This window comes from Gossypium hirsutum, chromosome A13, assembly GCF_007990345.1.
Source record: "Gossypium hirsutum isolate 1008001.06 chromosome A13, Gossypium_hirsutum_v2.1, whole genome shotgun sequence".
In the NCBI taxonomy this organism is placed as follows: domain Eukaryota; kingdom Viridiplantae; phylum Streptophyta; class Magnoliopsida; order Malvales; family Malvaceae; genus Gossypium; species Gossypium hirsutum.
Window position 1 is genome coordinate 87516806 of NC_053436.1, and position 15362 is coordinate 87532167.

At 35.9% G+C, this 15362-nt stretch overlaps 1 non-coding gene across 1 annotated transcript; it reads right to left on the reverse strand.

Moving 5' to 3' along the window:
* Nucleotides 1–987: 987 nt before the first annotated feature.
* On the reverse strand, nt 988–1094 carry LOC121213202 (small nucleolar RNA R71). The gene has a single exon (XR_005908574.1). It is a non-coding gene; the product is annotated as a small nucleolar RNA R71 (small nucleolar RNA).
* Nucleotides 1095–15362: the final 14268 nt, after the last annotated feature.

Here is a 15362-nt window from a genome sequence, read left to right on the forward strand (position 1 = left end):
AATATATTCAATGCGAAAGGTTAAACAAGTATGTACTCCAAGTTTATATGTGAGCTTGATTTGAACTAAATCATAAGGTAGTTATGTGATACATACGAGAGCAATCTATGAGACTATTCCTATGATTATGTGACATCGGATCAGTGTGAGAGGTTATGTGAAATCATACGATATATCTATGTCACATGAGCTCACTTTTATGTGAAAGTTTATCTGCCTATTGTATATGATGAGATGTGCATATTCGGAAATGGGATGGTATGCCCGAAGGAAGAGTGAAATAAAAATACGAACAACTATGTTATAATTTGATTGTTATCTGTTGACGCTGCTTAAAACTTACTAAGCATTGTATTGCTTACTCCGTTTACTCTGTTTCCTCTGTTTTATAGATCTCATTGCGAAGCTACAGGCTCGGGGATCGTCAGCAACTAGTCACACTATCACTATCCACTGTTTGGTACTGCTATGTTTTGGATTATCTTATGGCATGTATAAATAGACTAGTGGCGGAAGAATATTTTTGGTTAATGTATATAAGCCATGCGAAAATGGCATCTTTTGAATGTTTACTTAGTGAAGTTTAAATTTTACCTCTGGTTGTGCTTAGTACTTATTTAAACGGACGATCTTTATTTCAAGAAAAAGTTCAAAATTTTACTGTTCTGACATGAGTTACAAGTCCGGTAATGCCCCTTACCTATTCTGGCGACGGTTACGGGATAGGGGTGTTACAAGCAATTTGTTCAGTTTGGTGATTTGCAAGATGAGGATCCAAACAACCACTTGGCAAATTTTTTAGAGTTTTGTGATACATTTAAAATCAATGGCATTTCTGATGATGCCATTCGCCTTCGGTTATTCCCTTTTTCATTGAGGAACAAAGCTAAACAGTGGTTGAACTCGTTACCATGAAGGTCAATCACTACTTGGGAACAAATGACCGAAAAATTTTTATTAAAATATTTTTCGTCAGCTAAAACAACCAAATTATGTAATGATATCTCTTCTTTTGTGCAGATGGATTTAGAAACACTCTATGATGCATTGGAGAGATACAAGGACCTTTTAATAAGATGCCCTCACCATGGGTTACCACTCTGGCTACAGGTTCAGACGTTTCACAATAGCCTGAATCCTTTGACTAGACAGATGATTGACGCAACTGCTAGAGGAACTATCAATAATAAGACACTTGAGGAGGCTTATGAATTTATAGAAGAGATGTTACTCAATAATTATCAGTCGCAAGTCATGAGGACAAAGCCGACGAAAGCAGTCAGCATTTTTAATGTTGATTCGTCACCATGCTCTCTAATCAGGTAAAACTTTTGAATAAAAAAACTGACGGTTTTCTTGGTTCTTCACAGGTTCACCCAGTAATGCAATGTAATGCAAGTGAAGGAGAATTGAGCAATTCAGAATACCCACCCTATGGCCACAACTTCAAAAACGAGCAAATAAATTATATGGGTAATAATCCTCAACCTCAAAATAATCCTTATAGTAACACTTACAATGCAGGATGGAGGAACCACCCGAATTTCTCATGGGGAGGCCAAGGGAATCAAAGACCACCACCACCTTCAGGTTTCCAACAACAACCTTACCAGCAAGAGAAAAAGCCAAACCTTGAGGGGATGCTAACAAAATTCATCTCGATGTTAGAAACTCGTTTCCAAAATACAGAGACAGCACTTAAAAATTAACAAGCGTTGGTCCAAGCGCTCGAAACTCAGATAGGCCAGCTCGCTAAATTGATATTTGAATGACCACAAGGTAACCTGCCAAGTAATACTGAATCTAACCTAAGGAATCAACTCAATGCAATTGCCATTCAAGATGAGGAAGGGTTAGTTACATCTGAACCAGAACCGAGGTAAAAAACTGTGGTAAGTAAAGGCAAAGGTGAGGTAGACCACAGCGAGCAGAAATCGATAAGTAAAGAGTACAAACCACGAGGGCCATACCCAAATGCGACAAGGAAAGACCAAAAAAATGAACAATTTGGTATATTCCTGAAACTATTAAAGAAATTACACATTAACTTATCGTTTATTGAATCCCTTTCATAGATGCCAAACGTAGTCAAATTTTTAAAAGAGCTTTTAGCAAATAAGCGAAAGTTGGATGAAGCGTCGCATGTGGAGCTGAACGTAGTTTGCTCAGCTATTCTATAGAATAAGCTACCCAACAAATTAAAAGATCCAGGGAGTTTTGCAATTCCTAGTTTAATTGGTAGGTTAGATGTTAATAATGCTTTGGCTGATTTAGGGGTTAGCATCAATGTCATGCCTTACAAAATGTTTAAGCAACTAGGTCTTGGGAAACCCAAACAAACTAGGATGAGTGTTCAATTAGCTGATAAAACAATCAGATCTCCTAAGGGTATTATTGAAGATGTACTTGTTAAAATTGACTTAATATATCTGATTGGGTTATTTTTTTTAGCATAGTTGTTCTTTAGTACATGACTTCTATGAAGTATCTTTATTAGTCTTACCATGCATATTTGTCCATTGTATTGTTGAGGAGTAATTTTATTTTTATTTTGTTTTTCCATTGCAGGTATACTATGTCAACCTCACGTGGCAAGAAGACCGCTGTCCCCACTTCGAAGAAAAAGAAAGGAGCAACATCATCCTCGGGTCCTACCGCTGAGATCTGTCACCCTTTCCTTCAGTTTCCCTTAGGACCCTAGGAGGAACTATTTTAGATATTACGGGCCCAACCGCTAGGTGTCGGTCGATACATTGATTGGGCCGTACTTGAACAAATTCAAATGGCTGACGCGGTCCGAGCCCTCTTGACGACTGACCCATGGGGGCTCTTCTTTGAGATCATCGAGTCGACGTACCTTGAGCTCAAAATGGAACTCTGCTCGACCTTCCATCTTCAAGTCGTCATGACAAACTTTGATGATCCTAGAACGGTCTAGTTCTGCCTCGGTGGTCTGGTGTGCCAGTTGAGCGTACCGGAGTTTGAAATTTCACTAGGGATGTATACGGAGGAGTTCATGGACGAAAACAAACTCGACACCCTCCATCGCCCCATCCACTACTCTCCCTCCAAATACTGGAAAGACCTCGTCCCTGCCTTGGCCACCTATGACCCAAGCTGCTCTAAGGCATCAGTCCTCGCCCCATCCCTGTGATACCTACACGCCATCTTAGCCCACACTCTGACAGGGCGGCGAGAGAGCACGGGCATTGCCAACACTCACGATGCCTACTTTTTATGGAGCATGGTGAACGGGAACATCTTCGACCTTGCCTATTTCATTGCTCTCGCTATCTGCCATCAGACAGAGCGGCATAAGAGAAGAGTCATCTCCATTGGCCCCTATGTGACTCGACTGGCACGACATTTCGGGTTCCTCGACACAGCAACACAATCATCCTCCCTCACTCTCATTAGTCAGATGTCCCCACAAGGCATCTCGAGTATGCTACATATGAGGATGATTAAGAAACGACGTGGAACCTACCCTCCTCAGTACCGCCTCATCCAGTCCATCGAGCAGGAGGACCCAGAGGGCATTACTGATGATGTCCCTCCACGTCATGAGGACCCACCGTCTCAGTCACCACCCATCCATCGTCCAGTTCATACGGCGGCTTCATACTCTGACATCTCTGAGCGCCTTACTCGATTTGAGTGGTAGTGTTTTCAGCGATTTGATCACATTGATGCTACTCTTCATCAGATTTGCAGCACCTTCACATCTCATCGCCACCACCACCTCGCGAACCATCCGGCGATGACGAAGTTTAAAGACTTTTATTTTTTATTTTTATTTCCACTTTTATCTTTATTTATCTTCTTTAAGTACTTTTTATTTTATTTTCCTTTAATATTATTTTAATTTTAGGTTTTATAATTTTTATTGAATAATCTATAGTTTCGGCTATTTCATTACGAGTAATTATGCTTCCTTATATTTCCTAAAGAGTTCTTGATGTTATCATAGTTATAAAGAGCTCCAAAGCTCATCATCACGTAGAAACTAAAAACTCCACTGGAAAAGGTTCTCCACGACTGCCATGTCCTGCTCGACCACGACCATAGCTACTACCAGATATAATATTCTTTTGGCACGGGACTTATGGACTAATGAACCTCTACCACCACTGGAGTATCCTCCTCTACTCTCATCATTGCCTTGGCCGATTATTCTCCATAACTCCAATTCAAGGAGTTCATTCATCATTCAGGAAGTTTCACTTCTCTCCCTATCTTATGATTATATATATATTTTTCAGTATATCTATCTTTGTACATTGAGGGCAATGTATATCTTAAGTGTGGGGGTTCTTTTATATCATTATCAGAAAAATCCCTGAATTTTGTCTTGTTCTCAAATAATCTTCTCATATCATTATTAGAATGAATTTTGATTAATTTATGATTGTTATTGATATGTCTTGAATTAAAACATAGGCATTCATGCATTGATTGTTTAAACTTTAAGGAATTAGAGAATCAAGTAGGATAAGTTGATTTTTGAGAATTAAAAATTTTTAGGTTGTTTCCCTAAATTTAGGTATTATCTCGAGTTAAAATTCACAGGGTTAACATCAAAAAGCCATAATTTCTGTGAGATCTTTAGCCTTTAGAGCATCTATTATTTCTTTTATGCTCACTGTTATTATTGATAATGAGTGTGTCAATATTGATTTGTTATTCTAGAACTTGCTTGACTATGCATGTCAAGACCACACCCTTGAGTTAATATGTCAAGATGCTAAAGACATTTAGGTTTAACCCATTCACTCCATAAAAGCCTACCTTCATAATTAACCTTTAGTGGACCCCTTTGAGCCTAACAAGCCATTAATTGATTTACCCTCAATGTTAACCCATAGCCCATTATTATTGAAATCCCCTAATTTGATCCCTATTTTTGTTGAGATTTGATTTGAATTAATTGCTTAGCTATGTTTTATTCTTCGTGCAATAATTAGCAAAGTTCTTTGTTATTTGACTTGTTCTCAACAAAAATACAATACTTACATACATATTAGTAGTAATTCGTCGTTTTTGAGCTTAAGTGTTAATTCCATATTTTGAGAAGAAGCTCACTTGTATTCAACTAATAATTAGTTATTTTTCTAGTTAGGTGATTTTTTCAATTCAATCTCGATTCAAACATTTTCTTTCAGTTTGTGACCACAGCTCCTAACCAAAGCCACATTACAACCCTTTAAAGACTTTTTGATTGACGTTTCATCTCAATTTATAGTGGTGGAGATTTGATTTTCATGCAAGCCTATGATAATAACTTTTCATATTGACTGTTAAGTTCTTTATTTGATGTCCTTAAACACCTTGAGTGATTTGAGTGAATCTTTAGTGATGATCCTAAACTCTGTAATATTTTGATCAAAGGTGATTACTTAGATGAGGGGGGACACCTATGTTTTCATGATAAAATGCTCAACTTGGAATGTTTGAAACGTTGATGTACTTTTAGTTGAATTTTCAATGTATGATTACTTATGGATTATTTTGAGATATTACTGATAGGGATTATAAATTGAGAGAAAAATTATTTTGATTGTGAGTTGAGGATTTTGCTTTAGGACAAGCAAACGCTTAAGTGTAGGGGTATTTGGTAAACCATAATTTATACATATTATTATCCCATGCTTAACACATTTTTTGGATGAATTATCCTTAGATTTGGTGAATTTGATGCTCCTAATTCTTTAATTTCATATTTTATAATTAGGAGAGCATAGGAGGGCAAAAAGAGCGAGAAATTGGCTGAAAACGAAGAAAATGGACCCACATGGGAAATCAACAGGGCCTGGACTTCCTCACACGGGTAAGCCACACAGTCGTGTCCATTTGGCAGAATCGAAGCACGACTTACACAGGTAGACTACACACCCATGCCTATTTAATAGCCTTGACCACGGTCTAAAGCAATCGCACACGGGTGTGTCACACAGGCGTGTCCCTGTCGAGCCCAAAGATAGTCCTATTCGGAAAAGTCCACTTTTGAGGGATCTTAGGCATTCTAAAGCCTATTTAAACACCTAAGGAGGCACTTAGGAAGACACACGGAGTAGGAAGCAAGGAATTACTCAAAGAAAGTCGATTGATCCATCTCAGAAGTCGGATCATTCATCAAGACTGAAGATCTCCCTTCAATTTCCATTCAGGAGTTTTGGGTTTTCTTTATGTTTTGTATTCACTATTCTTCTGAGATGTTTTATTTTATAATTATGAACTAGACCCCCAAATACCTAAGGGGAATGAAACCTAAGACAGATCTTGTTATTATTATCTGAATTATATGATAAATATTTGACTTGTTCTTAATTATGTGTTATTAATTCTTATCTTAATATTCCAGGAATATTGATTCGAGTTGATGTGCTTATTTAGTGGAGAAAAAGTCCCTGTCTAAGAGTAAATTTGTCATAATTAAGCGGAGTTGATTGCACACCTAGAGATAGAGAGACAAGATTTTACCGGATTAGGGTGAAACCTAATAAGGGGATCCATATATCAAGTTAATGCAACACTAGGACGTTAATTAGAAAGAGATTTCATTTAATCAACCTAGGGTTAGACATTATTAGTCTCGAGAGAGATAATAATATAACTTAGGGATTTCTACGGATCAAGTCAAATGAATAAATCGGCTGATTCAGAGTCAAATAACAAGTGAAGTCTAGGTGGATTTTCCTTCGGTATTGTCTTAATGAATCGAATTTTCTTTAAGTATTTTCCCCAACTTTCTTTCTCTTCACCCTTAGTTTAGTTAATTAGTTTTGATAAAAAATCCCTTAGTTTTTTGGCTAGATAATAAAAAGAAAGTAATTACTAGTACTCTTGGTTCCTTCGGGTTCGACAATCCAGTCTTGCTAAAGCTATACTACTGTTTGATAGGTATACTTGCCTTCATCGTGATAATAGCTGGTTTCAAGAATGATCGTTTATAAATTAATTAAAACTTATCATAAATATTACGAATTACTTATTAGCCACGATTCATTGATTTAGCACATGTGCCATTCATTACACATTCATCCAAAAGCAATCACATCAAGCATAATACATTGCATGCATGCATAATTGATTAAGGTTACAACCCAAATAATCAATATGAACCATATCACATGACCATATACAAAATGAATCAAATGTTACCATAAACCAACACATTTGGCTAGACTAATATGACATATAACAAAAAGACCAAGTTCCTATACATGCCATACTCAAAATATTGAGACTAACTATATCGAAATGTCCAGTTGATAGTGTGATCGAGCCCCCGACGTCCTTGAATCCCCAAGCTAGATTGGTGATACTATAAGAAAATGGGAAAAAAGAGGGGAGTAAGAATAAAGCTTAGTAAGTTCACATGCAAATAAATAGCAACATAATCATATAAATAAATACCAATGACCTAACATAGTTTACTTATGTGTTATCATAAATTCATAGGCATAACTTAAATTTATAGACATAACTTACACATTTTCAATCTTACCAAAAGTTCATCACAAACTGAGCTCATTCATATGAGTTTTTCGTACATACATGTACCAACTCGTAACACATTGTCATATTTCCTCATCATTGACTTACTTGTCGAATAACTCACAGATTTACCCGTTGAACACTCGGAATACTATTGGATACACGGAAGACTTGAACATAGTGCTTCAAATGTAGCCACATGCTACCTCATATCAGAATCACACATTGCTCGCTCTCAAGCTAATCACGGCCCTACTCACACAAGCTAACAGTCAGGACGTAACTACTCAGGCTACTCACACGAGCTGATAAGTACCTGCAACAAATGTCGGGCTACCTAGCCACCGGTAGAACGTACAAGACTAGCACTCGGATACACATAATCGCATATGCACATAGTTTCATGAGCACATAATCATGTAGTTCCTAGTGACATGTCACATTGTTTCCTAAATTATTCCTAAGGTTCAAACGGGATTTTCTCGATAATGTATACTCGTCGAACTCATTCTCAATGTCATGCTCATAGACAATAAATTCGTTCATACACTCGTCATAATAATTAAACATAGAGATTCATACATAAATAAAACATTCAAACAAGATATATCGTTGCATTATTTACACATGAACTTACCTCGGTACAAAATATGGACAATTAATTCGATTTAGTCCAAAATCTTATTCTTTCCCCGATCTAGGTCTAGACTCTGTTTTTCTTGATCTATAATGGCAAATTTAGCTCATTTAATCATCACATTATTCAAATCAGTCCAATAACTATACTTAGGCAAAATTATAGTTTTGCCCCTAAACTTTCACATATTTACAAATTAGTCCTTAGGCTCGTAAAATGAAATGTGTTCATTTTCTTTGTTACCCAAGCCTAGCTAAACCTATACCATGCTCATATCAGCCCAAAGTTTCCTTTATTTCACATTTTTACTACTCATTTTTACACCTTTTACAAACAAGTCCTTTTCATGCATTTCTATAAAAAATCACTTAGTAAAAGATGTTAAACACACATCAAACTTTCATATTCTTCCATTAAACATCAAAATAAAAACATGTCACACATGGTTCAAATTTCATACATAAACCCTAGCTCAAAATATGGCTAGAAATGGATAGATCATGCTTCAAGGACTTCAAAAATGCAAAGAATATAAAAAACGGGGCTAGGGAGCACTTACAATCAAGCTTGAAAAGTTGAAAACCTTAGCTATGGAAACCTTGAAAATTTCGGCACACAAGGAGGAAGATGGACACAATTTTGACTTGATTTTTCCCTTTTTATTCTTTTTTTACCAATAGACGAAAATGCCATTAAGGCCTTCTTTCCAATTTCTCTTATTCATGCCCATTTTTGTCCAAAATTATAGAAATTCGTCAAATTGCTATTTAAGACCTTCTAATTTATAATCCAATGTAATCTCATGCTTGAAGATTCTAGAACACATATTTTGCAACTTATTCAATTTAGTCCCTAACCTCAAATTGGACACTTTATCAATGAAATTTCTTCATGAAATTTTTACACAAGCATGCATTCATATCATAGACCTCCTAATAATCATAAAATAATTATTTATACTTCATATTTATGGTCTTTAAACCACTGTTTTGACTAGGCCCTAATTCGAGATGTTACATGGTTATGTATGTTATAAGCATTATGATTATATTTTGTGTCATTTGAAGTACATAATATGAGTATTGATGAGAATCCTAATTGATATTTTGGTTGGTTGTGATGTGTGATGGTTAATGCATGATTTGGTATCTAAATGCGTTTTGAATGGTTATTTTGATATGTTTATGTTAATAGGTATCTTGGGATGTTTTGTACCTTTTGAAATGAAATCATGTTTTTGCTGTGTTGGTGACTTGCATTGGGTAGCGTATTACTTGATGCCTATCTTAATCATTTATTGTGGAATGAACATTTTGGTTTAGGTTATAAATGGCATGTACTAAGAGTTAATAAGAAAAAATGTATATAACCATGTTGTGTATGTTTAACTTTATAAAAATGGTTAAGGTACGTCCTAATAAGTACTTTTGGTTTGGTATAGTCAAGTATACATAAGTGGTATGATTTATGCTCTTGAAATGCTTGGTTACATGTTTTTTAATTTGTAAATGATGTATGTGAATTGGAATTTAAATGTTTAAATTGTGGTGCCAATGAGGGCACATTGGTTAGACACTTAGGTTGAATGTTATATGGTATATTTTGGTATGTTTTGAAGTATTTTAGGTAGGTTTAAGATATGGAAATGGTATGGCTTGTGGTCTAAGTGTTTTGGATTGATATTGTTTGATTTTTACACACGGTTGTGTGACCTTATCTTTCACAACATCGATTTGTACATAGTTTGAGGACATGAGCATGTAGAGTAACAACCACAGAGTCTGGCTACACAGCCGTTTGACCCATTTTTACACTTTTTCCCTTATTTTTCTGTTTTGTTTCAAATTAGTCCATACTTGTTTCTGAATTGATTTTAAGGTTTTGGATGCTCAATTTAAGTCTTGTTTTCGCATTTATGCCATGAACAATGTTTGGATATTTATTATTAATATTTAAATTAAATTTTGAACTATTTTGAGATATTATTTGTCTTGTTAACTATTGTAATATCTCGTGACCTTAATCCAGCAACAGAGACAAGTTAGGGGTGTTACAGGATGTGTCAGATGTCATAGCTGGTATCTTTACCATTAATTGTATCCCATACTTTGCCTTAATCGATATGGGATCCACCCACTTTTATGTATCTTGTGGAATGTCAGAAAAATTAGGTGTAGGGGTTAGAGGAAACCACTATTGATGTAATCATAGTAAGCCCCTTAAGACAATCTGTTGTTGTAAATAAATTCTATAGGATATGTTCGTTGGAGGTTCAAGGAGTAGTGTTTCCTATAGATTTTTTGGAGTTACCTTTTGGGGAGTTCAATTTAATTCTGGGTATGGACTGGTTATTTTTAACATTAAGTTAGCTTAGATTGTGTCTCTAAGAGTGTAAATTTAAAAATAATCGAGGGTAGAGAGATTGTCATGGTTGGGGAGCGTAGGGACTACCTACCCAATGTTATATCTACTATGGTCGCCAAAAAGTTAGGTCGCAAGGGGTGTGAAGCATACTTAGATTCTGTGAAGGATGAGAATATTGATAGTAGCACCCTATATAGTATCCGAATCGTTAGGGAATTCCCAAATGTGTTTCTCGAGGAGTTGCCAAGATTACCCCAAGATCGTGAGGTAGAATTCAGAATTGAATTCTTTTCAAGAACCGCTCCAGTGTCCATTGCTCCTTATCGCATGACACCAAAAGATTTCCAAAAATAGAAATCCAACTTCAAGAGCTTTTGGATTGTGGGTTTATTAGACCTAGTGTGTCTCTATGGGGAGCTTCGACCCTATTCGTGAAAAAAAAGATGGTTCCCTAAGGTTGTGTATAGATTATCGACAGTTGAACAAGTTGACTATCAAAAATTAATGTCTTTTGCCTAGGATAGATGATTTGTTCGAAAAATTTAAGGGTGCAACTGTGTTTTCCAAAATAGGTCAAAGATCGTGGTATTACCAACTGAAGGTAAAGGAGGCTGATGTGCTTAAAACTGCTTTTAGAACCGATTACGACCACTATGAGTTCCTCGTAATATTGTTCGACCTACCAAGGAGATCTGATGTCGCAACGTAGAGAAAAAAATAGAGAAAGTAAGAAATTGCCTTCAATGTTGCGACACAGGCTGAGGATGTTATGACATACCCCTGAAGATGGTTATAGAGGAGCATACTGGTTGCTATATTGTGACACAAGTCCTGGTGTGTCACGACATTGACTCTGTGACGAGAATAAAACATGAAGCAGGGGCGTTTTGGTCTGTACAATGGAACTTAAAGCTCAAGAACGTCAGCTAACCTAGGGTTAAGGATGAAGACTACCTGAAGGCTATAAATAGGCTCATTTGGCATACATTATAGACACCATTCCATTAGCTTAGATTCTTTCTTTACGTTTAAGTTTTGTTTTCCTGTTTTCTTTAGGTTTTCATAGTTTTAGTTTATTTGCTCTTTGTTTCTTTCAAGAATTCTGATTTATAAAGGAGATCAACTGTTATGGATTCGCGCTAATTATCAATATCAATCAGGCTTTTCTTAAACCCTTTATTTCAATCCATTCCCTATGATTAATTATTCCATGTATTCTGTGTTGTTTATGAAAACCATGAGGAACTAATCCTTCTTTGGGGGATTAGCAAGTGGAAGCATGATCTTTTAACTGTTTTGTTAGGTAACTCAACAGATCAACTACTTGGAAAAGGTAAAATATGAAACAAACCCTAAGCTTGACAACCCTGGAAAGTCATCAAGGTGGGAATGAACCGAAAATTGGTATTGGCCATTCGTGAACACCTTTACCCCAAGCTAGTATGGACTGTGAGGTCAGAAGATAACTATCCCTTTCTAACTCGTTATATTAGTGAAAGATCAAAAGATCTTGCTAATGGAGCGACTAGTTTGAATTTTAGGACTGCTTTCCATCCGCAGTCTCGGACAATCTGAACGGGTTATTCGAATATTGGAAGATATGTTAATAGGTTGTATTATCGAGTTTCGAGGCAGTTGGGAAGAACATTTACCCTTAGCTGAATTTGCCTACAATAATAACTTCCAAACGACACCCTATGAGGCCCTTTATGGACTTAAATGCCAAATTTCTTTGTGTTGGATCGAACTAGGTGAAAGAAAAGTTTTAGTTCTTAAGTTTGTGCAGAATTCCAAGGGGAGAATCAAACTATTTAGGAAAGACTAAAAGCGGCTTCCAATAGATAGAAGTCGTATGTGAATTTAAAGAGAAAAGACATCTAGTACAATGTCAATGATCAAGTCTTCCTGAAAGTATCCCCATGGTGAATGATGTTAAGGTTAAGCTGAAAGGGTCAATTAAGTCCACAATTCATAAGACCTTACCAAATCCATAGGAAAATTTGTCTAGTTGCTTACCAACTCAAATTACCCTCAAACTAGATCAAATTCATGACGTCTTCCACGTCTCCATGTTGAGATGTTATCATTTTGACCCTTTTCACATTGTTCCAGATGAAGATATTGAGGTATGATCGGATTTGTCCTTTGAAGAAGAACTTGTACAAATTATAGAGTGTGATGTAAATGTTCTAAGAAGGAAGAGAAACCCTTTGGTTAAATTTCTGTGGTGAAACCATGGAGTCAATGAGGCCACATAGGAAATAGAAGATGTTAGAGTATGCCTAAAAACCAATGATGAGATGATTTTAGTAACATATTTATTTTACCTTGTTTATTAATATAAGGCATAGCCATTATTGTTTTAGTTTTTTTTCTATGTATATAAATAAATTGTTTATAATAATGTCCTAAAGATAATGTGATTATTCTTAAAAGGTCCTTAATCGAGTATTATTGAAGGCTTGGACAACAAATTGATGACAAAGTGTTGTCATTGACATGAGATGTCAAAATCAATATATAAGTATGTGTGTTAGAGAATAACATATTAGACTTACCCAGTATGAGTATGTTTCTTAGATTATTATGTAAAGTCACAACATTAGTCATAGTGATTACTATGTATACGATCTTTAGACTTGAGATCATTATATTATCCCAACATCGTGAGTCGTATATTTTGATACAGGCAAACGTCCACCGTAACTGGTTGTTCTATAAAGCTTGATGTTGGATATACCATAATCTATGTAGTGGGATATAGTTGATCAATATAGAATTTGTCTGTCCTAGGCCACTTGATTAAGTGAGACTAGAAATGCATGGCCATGCTCGAATAAGTTGATATGAGATATCATACTTATTTTTTTTCATAGTCTACTCAGGATAGCAAGAAACATTAGATGGATTAAGCAAGTGCGACTATTCCATGATTGTGTCCATTTTAGATATAAATGACAAAAGCATTTAATACATGAAAGGTTAATCGCAGAGAGATTATGTCGAATCACAACTTTTTGTAACTTTGGTAGCAATGATGAATTGTTAGATGCCACTCATTGTTTGTAATATTAGAAGCATTCTAGCATTGCTGCTAACATTACAAGAACCTATAGGGTCACGCCCTATGGTTGAAACGAATGAAATCCAAACATAGTTAGTATTGTGTTTAACTGTTACATGAATTAAATTGATTATAGAATTAATTTAATTGGGCAGTTAAATATCGAACAAATTATATGTACAAGTATGTTGTACACATTGTAACACCCCTAACCCATATCCGTCGTCGGGCTAGATTTCAGAGGCATTACCGAAAAAATTGGAACATTTCACAAATAAATTCACAAGCATCATTCAAACATATTCATATATCATTAAAAAGTCCCTTACTTAGGTCAACGAGACCATAAACATGTTTTAGAAAGAGATCGGGACTAAACCGAATGCATACAAAATTTTTCTAAACTTAAACATTTTTCAAAGTTGTATAGGTCACGCACTCGTGTGAACAGGCTGTGTGCCTCACATGGCTTTAGACACACCTGTGTGTCTAGGCCATGGCAAAACATGGCATACATACTGACTTATCCACATGGCCACAAGACATGCATGTGTGCCAGGCCATGTGAAATTTAGGGAGGCTACTGACTTGGGTCACACGGCCAGTCACACGCTCGTGTGTCTAGCCAGTGTTCAAAACTAACTTGGCCACATGGCCTAGCACACGCCTATGTGCATATCCGCGTAGTCTACCCAGGCTCATTTTGAAATGGCCTTCGAGTAACATGGCTGAGACACACGCCCGTGTCCCTGCCCATGTGGGCAAATGTAGGCCATTTACAAGACCAAAATGTCACCCTTTAAGGGTCCTCCCTACAAGTATCAAATAAACACCAATTTCACATCAAATTTCAACTATTTCACAATCAAACATTCAACATTCATGTCATATCATTATGAACCAATCTCATGTTCATAACACATACTAATTCATGTCATTCCTTAAACCAAAAACATACCCAAAACATATGATTTATAACCTTAATACATTCCATTCATTTTCATGCCAAATTCTTACCCAATTTTAAAATATACAGATACCAAAACTTACCAAATCGACCATTTCCTTTGGCCAACCAAATCAAACCATAAGTTCAAACACAAACTAGCCATATCACATGGCATGATATATACATTACAAAACATATCCAAATACTTGTAGCCTATACATGCCATACTTTTATATTCACAATATCAAAAAGTACCAAAATAAGATTCGATAGTTTGGTGATGATCCTTGATGATCCCCGAGCTCCCAGTAGCTTCAAATCTATAAAACAATTGAAAACACACACAAAGTAAGCTTTCAAAAGCTTAATAAGCCATATACAAATAAACTTATCACAAATCACAACTATAAACAAATCATTTGTATGAATCATTGCATAACTCAATGTCGAGTTCATATTCCTTATTTAACTCAAATACTCATAATCATTTGTTCATATTTACATCACATTTCCACATAATACAAACATATTTCATATGTTCATATATATATACATATGCTTACCTTTCATTCTCAATCTTAATATACATTCCAAACGTACTTGAATCGAATACATGTTCACATAGTCATTCATTTTCTCGGAATGCCCGTTGAACCACTCGGAATCAATAAGGATACTTGGATAACTCGAAAGCTTGTACAATGCCAACGTCCCAAACGTGGTCTTACATGTAACCGAATATCGATACCACTGTTCCAGACAGGGTCTTACATGAAATCAAATACGATGCCGATGTCCCAGACATGGTCTTACACATAAATCATAAGTCGATGCCAATGCCCTAGATGTGG